The sequence below is a fragment of the Narcine bancroftii genome, chromosome 1 (assembly GCF_036971445.1).
Source record: "Narcine bancroftii isolate sNarBan1 chromosome 1, sNarBan1.hap1, whole genome shotgun sequence".
NCBI classification, from domain to species: Eukaryota; Metazoa; Chordata; class Chondrichthyes; order Torpediniformes; family Narcinidae; genus Narcine; species Narcine bancroftii.
In genome coordinates, this window is record NC_091469.1 from 53795278 (window position 1) to 53802994 (window position 7717).

The window sequence follows — 7717 nt, forward strand, 5'->3', positions numbered from 1 at the left end:
AAGTGGAATGTGATGTTGCCCTAGCAGCCATGCTAAATCAGGTAGACAGGCCAGTGACATTTTTCTCTAGAATACTCCAGGGCCCAGAACTCAACACTTGGCAATTAAGAAAGAGGCCCAGACCATAGTGGAAGCTGTGCACCACTAGAGGCATTATTTGACTGGTAGACCAGTTACCCTGCTGACAGACCAGAGGCCCATCGCATTTATGTTTAACAGTAAAGAGCAGGATAAAATAAAAAAATGATAAGGTCATGTGGTGGAGAATCAAACTCTCCACATATAATTATGGGATCTTATACCGGCCTGGGAAGCTTAATGACCCACCCGAGGCTCTGTCCCGAGGAACATGTGCCAGCGCACAAGTTGATCATCTGAAGTTCCTGCATGATAAGCTCTGCCACTTTGGGTTCACAAGTCTGCATCACTTCGTGAGGGCTAGAAATTTACCCTACTCAATTGAGGAAATTCGATAACTGTCCTGTAACTGTTCAGTCTGTGCCAAATGCAAGCCACATAATTATAGACCCGATAGAGCCCAAATGATTAAGATAACCCATCTCTTTGAATATTTTAGTATGGACTTCAAGTGTCCCCTCCCATCCAACAACAGGAATCTCAACTTCCTGAATGTAGTGGATGAGTACTCCTGGTTCCCGTTTGTTACCCTTGTCCGGATATGACTGCAGCCATGGTCATCAAAGCACTCCAGACCATATTCACTATGTTTGGATACCCCAGCTACATACACAGTGACAGTGGTCCCTCCTTCGTGAGTCAGGAGCTCTGACAGTATCTACAGGTGGCGAGGATAGCCACGAGCAGAACTACTAGCTACAACTCCCGTGGGAATGGGCAAGTGGAGAGGGAGAATGGTACAATCTGGAGAGCAATCCTGTTAGCCCTCACGTCAAAAGGGATGCGTGTCTCCCAGAGGCAAGAGGTACTACCGGATGCATTACACACTACCAGGTACCTGCTGTGCTCGGCTATGAATGCTACTCCCCATGAGAGACTCTTCTTTTTTCAGGAGTTCAGACTTTGCCAGTCTGGCTGATGACACTGGGGCCGGTACTTTTTTGCAGACATATTAGATCCCACAAGGAAGATCCCCTGGTGGAAAAAGTGTATCAGGCACATGCAAAACCACAATACGCATTTTTGCGGTACCAGGATGGAAAGGAGGACATGGTGTCAGTCCGAGACCTGGCCCTGGCAGGGTACACTAACACTGATCAGGTGACCCCAGAAGAACCAGACGGTCAATCGACACAGCGCCCATCCACATCCCAGGGTTTTGATGTACTCCTAACCCCCCCGCCCAGATAACTGTAGAACTCCACCCCCCGCCCCCAGCACCAGTCATAAGCCAAGCACCTACGGCAGTCAATCCCACAGAGATCACACCAGCAATGAGCCCACTCCAACAGGCAGCAAAGGGCTCTGTAACCAAAATTCCACCCACACAGGTATACAGACCTGCGAGGTTGGCACAGGATCAACAGGGGCCTCGCTCAGCACCTCGGAAGTCATAGAGGATCACAAGACCACCAGACTGGCTGAACCTGTGATGGACACAATGAGTGATGTATATATGTAATAAAGTACAGTATGTGCTCCATGTCACCACATCACCCCGACAGATTTTTTCTCAATGAAGGAGTGAATGTGGTGAAAGGCATTTGTATAGATGTATGGACTAGCCAGTCCAAACCTACCTGACCTTCGCTGACCCCTACCTTGACTCCTCTCTGGATTTCCCAATAAAGGCTGGCCTGCCGAGACTTGCCCCCTTTTGCTCTTGTACCTGGAACCTGGCCAAGTAGTGCATCAGTAATGCTCAGGTGTTTGGTAATTATAGCCATTTAATCACTCCACCATGTTGCCATGATTATTGTGTGCACTGCACTTCACATCAGCCGATGAACCATGACCTTCGACATCAAGGCAGGTGTAGACAGACGTTAGAGCCCTGCCTGTCCTGATGGATTCAGAAGGCAATGAGAGGTTCCTCTCTCTCCTACACCCCAGTCTCCTGTACCTTCCACTGCTCCAACCTCCGATGACTCAGCCTAACATACCATCATCACCTCCACCAGCTCTCAGCCTTCCAGTGTGCTCATTGTCTGCCCGATTCAGTACATATATTATTTCTACTTTACAAAGGCTGTGTATTTATCACTTTATTCCTGCTTTTAATATATATTACTGTTATTTTAGGTTTTATGTGTTACTTGGTATGATATGGTTATTTTTTGGCTCTGGGAATGCTCAAAACATTTTCCCATATGCACTAATGGTAATCGCTTCTTTGCTTTATGTCATTTTGGCTTACAAAAGGTTTCTTAGAAATGCTCTACTTTCAGATTGTGGGGTATACCTGTATCTTTAAAATTCAAGTGCATAAATATGAATTAACCTTGTGTTGGTGATATCAAGGACAACATTTCTTTAACTGAGTTCAGGCAATAAGTTCAATTGTTGTTACACTGATCTATCCTGCCGAATTTCCAGAAGCACTTACTGATTTTGAATCTCTCCATCTGACTGTTGCTGTAACAGTCGCAGCTCAATAAGCTCATTGTATTCCCTTTGCTTTGCTTTATGAAGCAAATGGATTTCCAGGTCATGCTACTGCAGATCGGATTTCCTGGAAAAGCAATTGGGCATAAAGAATATGGAAGGAAATAAATCAATTCTGGGCTTGTGTCCATTTGTTTAAGTGTTATTGAAGTAAAGCGAGTAAGCAATATTCAAGAGGTCTCATCGTAATAACATTATCTAAAGCTGCAGCTTACATGTACGCATTACTTATGGACAAATGTAACTATTAACAGTGCAACAAAATCTGAATTCAGTCATTTATTTAACCTGCATAGTGATTATAGCAGCATATTTTAAACAATTTAAGGTTTTTACTCTATATTTTAAATGACGGCCAAGTCATAACAGCAGCATCAGCAAGGAAATATTCCATCAAGGAATATGAGATGCATTTATTATGGATGATTGACTTTTTATGCCCTTTTATACTACACCAGGACAGAAGAATAAAATGTATGGTAATTGCTACTTTTCATGTTGTATTCCTCTTTACTCAATTGTTTTGTTTAGTCTTGAAGGTAATAGGAGGGTCTAGAAGGAAGATTGAGGGCTGCTAACAACTAAAGGTTTCGGCAGGAAGTTCTAATGTTTAGGGCCGTGGCAGCTGAAAATATGGCTACCAATAGCGGTTCAATTCCATTTTGAGCTGTTTAAGAAGACAGGATTAAGAAGTGCTGATACTGTAGAGGTTGATAGGGCAATGAGAGAGATTATGGACATCAGAATGGTGAGACAGTGGAAAGATATGAAGGCACACAGGTGAATTTTAAGAGGCTCTTTTCTTAAAAAAAAACATTTATAGGAGACAACATGGATCCAATGATTTTGATTAATAGGACTTTATCTGAGTCCAGGAAAGAATTGAATGGTATAGTAAAGAAATATCCAAAACACAGATGAAGGTTTGTGTACTGAATGACTGGTACAAGGCAAGGAGCTGCTACAGTGATGAAACAAATAGAGGTATGAAGCCTAAAATTCAAGTCGAGATCAAATTGTGCAATAAGGCTGTGAACAATCTGCTTCTCTTTTGGGTTTGACAGTAAGACGGATGGATGTTGTGATTGGAACTGTGAAGGTGGTGTTGGAACATTCATAGAGTCGTACAGTATAAAACAGGCCATTTAGCTCAACTCATCTTTGCCAACCAAGTTGGCACTATGGGCTTGTTCTATCACCTGCACTTGGTCCTTCCCTATCTATTAATTGGTCCAAATGTCTTTTGAACTTTGTTATTATTCTTGTTATTGTGCTTGAGTCTACAAATCACTTATTATATCTTGTGCACTCTTTGAACATTTTAATATTCATTGAGTAATACATGTTTTTTTGGTCACTTCATTTTTACCAAAGTTCATGTGATCTGGTTACTGATCACAGAATCATAAATGTTGCTTTCATTCTCAGATTGATATTTTTATTTAAATTGCTATTGAATGCAACAATGCATATAGCAGTGAGTTCAGTCAACTTAGGTCTTATCTGTGGTGAATTGGAAACATTTGCAAGGCGTATTGATACACTAGGAATAATACCAAGAAGTTGGAGTTACCGAATGACAATAAGACTTGGACAATGCTCCTGTTCTGGCCTGATCCCAGGACTCATACTGAGGAAGGGACTTTGGTTACTGACTTTAATAGGGGATTCCAGGGGGTGGAGTCACCGAGGGAAGGTGAGCCAGCAATAAATACGAACTATACATATACACAATGCCAGTAACCAAGTAACAGTATACAGGGGTGCATCACTACATTTACCCCCTCTTTTACCATGGTGGAAAAGTCCAGTTATAATCACAAATTCAGCCGGTCCAGTGGTCTTCTGTTACTTGTGGTGTGTCATGGGGCCAGCTGTGGTTCAGTTACCAGTTCCCAGTCGGGTGGGAGTATGTCGGCAGATGGTGTACCCGGTGACAAAGGCAGGTTGGGCGGTGTGGGAGTCAGGGTGGGGTGGTGGGGATCAGCCGTGGTGGTCGTAGCAGCTGGTGCCTGGGGTGGGGTAGAGTGCCTGGGTTGTGGGGGGAGTCACTGGGTGTAGGAGGTGATGCTGGGTCAGTGGTGGTCTTGGCGTCTCCTGCGCAGACCAGGTCCCGGTCGAAACTGTGTCCTCACATCCATCTGGGTATGCCACATAGGCGTACTTGGGGTTGGGATAGAGGAAGTGGACTTTCTCCTCTAGTGGGTCGGTCTTGTGGCCCCATGCATGCCTCCTGAGTAGGAGTGAGCCTGGGGATGCCAGCCAGTATGGTAGCATTGTCCCTGATGCTGATATCCTGGGGAAGGAAAACAGTCACTTGTGAGGCGTGGCATTGGTGGCGGTACACAGAAGGGATCCGATTGCGTGGAGGGCATTAGGGAGGACTTCCTGCCACTGGGAGAAGGGTAGACCCCTAGACCTTAATGCTAGAAAGACTGCTCCCACCCTACCTGGCCATTCCCCTAGGGTTTATAGCTCGTGGTTCTGCTGGTGGTGATGCCCCACGTCGTCAAAACGTACTTTTGCAGCTTGTTGCTCTTAAAAGAGGATCCCTAATAACTGTGGATGTAGCTCAGGTACCTGAATAGGGCAAAGATGCTTCACAGTGCCTTTTTAACAGTGGCTGTGGTCATATCTGGGCAGGGGATGGAAAAGGGGAAACAGGAGTACTCATCAATAATGTTGAGAAAATACAGGCTCCAATTGGGCGAGGGCAGGGGCACCTTGAAACCATGCTCAGGCATTCAAAGGGTTGAGTATTCTTGATCAGATGTGACTTGTCGGGCCTGTAGAAACGTGGTTCGCGTTTAGCGCAAACCTGGCAGTTTCTATTCATGGTCCGAACGTTGTTGATGGCATAGGGGAAGTTTTTGGCCTTTACAAAATGAAAAAGCCTAGTGACTCCAGGGTAACAGAAGTCATTTTGGAGGGATTGGAGCTGGTTGGACTGTGAGCTGGCGCATGTCTCCGGGACAGGGCATCCAGGGGCTCGTTGAGGACCTCATAATTATAAGCAGAGAGTTCTATCCTCCACCTCAGGATTTTATAATTTTTGATTTTATCCCACAGTTTGTTGTGGAACATGAATGTGACTGCACATTGGTCAGTCAGCAGGGTAAATTACTTACTTGCCAGAGAGTGCCTCCAGTGGTGCACCACCTCAACAATTGCCTCAACTTCTCCCAAAGGAGAAGTGTTGGACCTCAGAGCTGTGGAGGGCGCAGGAGAAGAATGATACCAGCCTGCCTGCTTGGTTGAAAGTGGACGTTATGGTGAAATCATAGGCATCGCTCTCCACCTGGAAAAGGGTGGACTCGTTCATGCATGCATCGTGACCATGGGGATGTCCCCTTTGATGCAGGTGAAGGCTTTCTGAGCTTCCATCAGGAGTGGGAAGGATGTGGATTTCACCAGGGGTCGGGCCTTGTTGCCATAATTGGGAACCCACTATGCATAATAAGAAAAAAACCCAAGACACCTCTTCAGAGCCTTGAGGCTGTGAGGCAGGGGGAGTTCCATCAGGGGGCGCATATACAACTGAGAATGACCAGGCATGATGTGCAGAACACAAACTTTGCTTTGTTGTAAGTGAGGTTGAGAGCCTTCGGTGACTGGAGGAATTTCTCCAAGTTTGCATCATGGTCCCACATGTCATGCTGCAAATAGTCATAATATCCAAGTATGAGAATGTGGCCTTGAACCCGTCCTGGTCTACCATCTGGTCCATTTCCCATTGGAAAATGCAGACCCCATTAGTGACTCAGAAAGGGACCCTTAGGAAGTGGTAGCGGCAACTGTCTGCTCCCGAATGCGGTATAATGATGGTCCTCGGACGGTGGGGAGTTGGTGATATGCCAATTTTAAATCACTGTTAGAGAACACCCAGTATTGGGCAAGCTGATTTACCATATCGGCGATGTGGGGAAGGGGGTACGCATCCAGCTGTGTGAACTGGTTTACAATTTGACTGTAGTCAACAACCATGTGCAGTTTTTCTCCATTCTTGATCACTACGACCTGGACCCTGCAGGGGATTGTGCTCAGTTCTATGATTCCCCTCGGCCAGTAGTCATTGTTCCTCTTGATGAATGCCCTGTCCTCCATGCTGTATCTCCTGCTTTTGGTGGTTATCTGCTTATAGTTAGGAGTGAGGTTAGCGAACAGGGGCTGGTGGATACCCAGAGGGTGGATAGCCCGCATGTCAAGCGTTGTGGGTGGATTGTATGCTTTGATTGGTCACGTGGTTTAAAAATTGGTGGTCGTGGACAGTGAAAGGAGGATGGGGCTGTTGAATTCCAAAGTGACGCTCTTAAGGTGGCTCTGGAAGTCCAACCCCAGAATTACCAGTGCGCAGACCTGGGGCATGACCAACAGTTTAAAATGATCATAGGTAGTGCCCTGTACAGTTAGTGATATCAGATTCTCAGCCGACTGTGACCTGAATGCTAGGGATATCTTGCAACTGGATGGACTCACACAAGTGAACAGTTCTGCATCGCATCAGGGTGCACAAAACTTTCAGTACTGCCTCTGTCAAACAGGCAGGTAATGGGATGTCTGTTTATTTCAACCTCCATCACCGAGTGATGGTCTATAATACCACCCTGTTAATGTGCTCATACTTTTACCTCACCGAGTGAGCAAGTTGGTGAGGGCTGCGCTGATTGAGTGTCATGGAAGCCAGTAGCCTCTCAATGTTGGACTTGCTGTCGGTATCGGACCGATGAGATGGCATCTGCAGCCTGGGCTGGAAAGATGGTGGCTTCCATGACATGCACGTGGTGCTGCTGTTCAGGGACGGAAGTGACATTGGCCAAGATGGCTGCCCCCACTGCCCGCACACAGCACTGCTTGGGAGGGGAGATCTGGACTTACATAGAGCTCTTTTTTCCTGCACCCTGACACACCACTTCTTTGGTGGGCAGCATTTCTGGGGTGCTTTGATTGACTGCAGTAGTAGCATTTCTGGGGTTCAGTGACAGTGGTGGCGATAGTGGTGAAATCAGAACACCCCTGTGCTACAGCGGAGTGGGACCCCGCGTCCAAAGATGAAGGGGCCCATATTCCCCATAAGGCTGCCACATTGGCGAATGTGAAAGAGTCTGAGTTACTGAGGGCTACATCCAGCATTTTG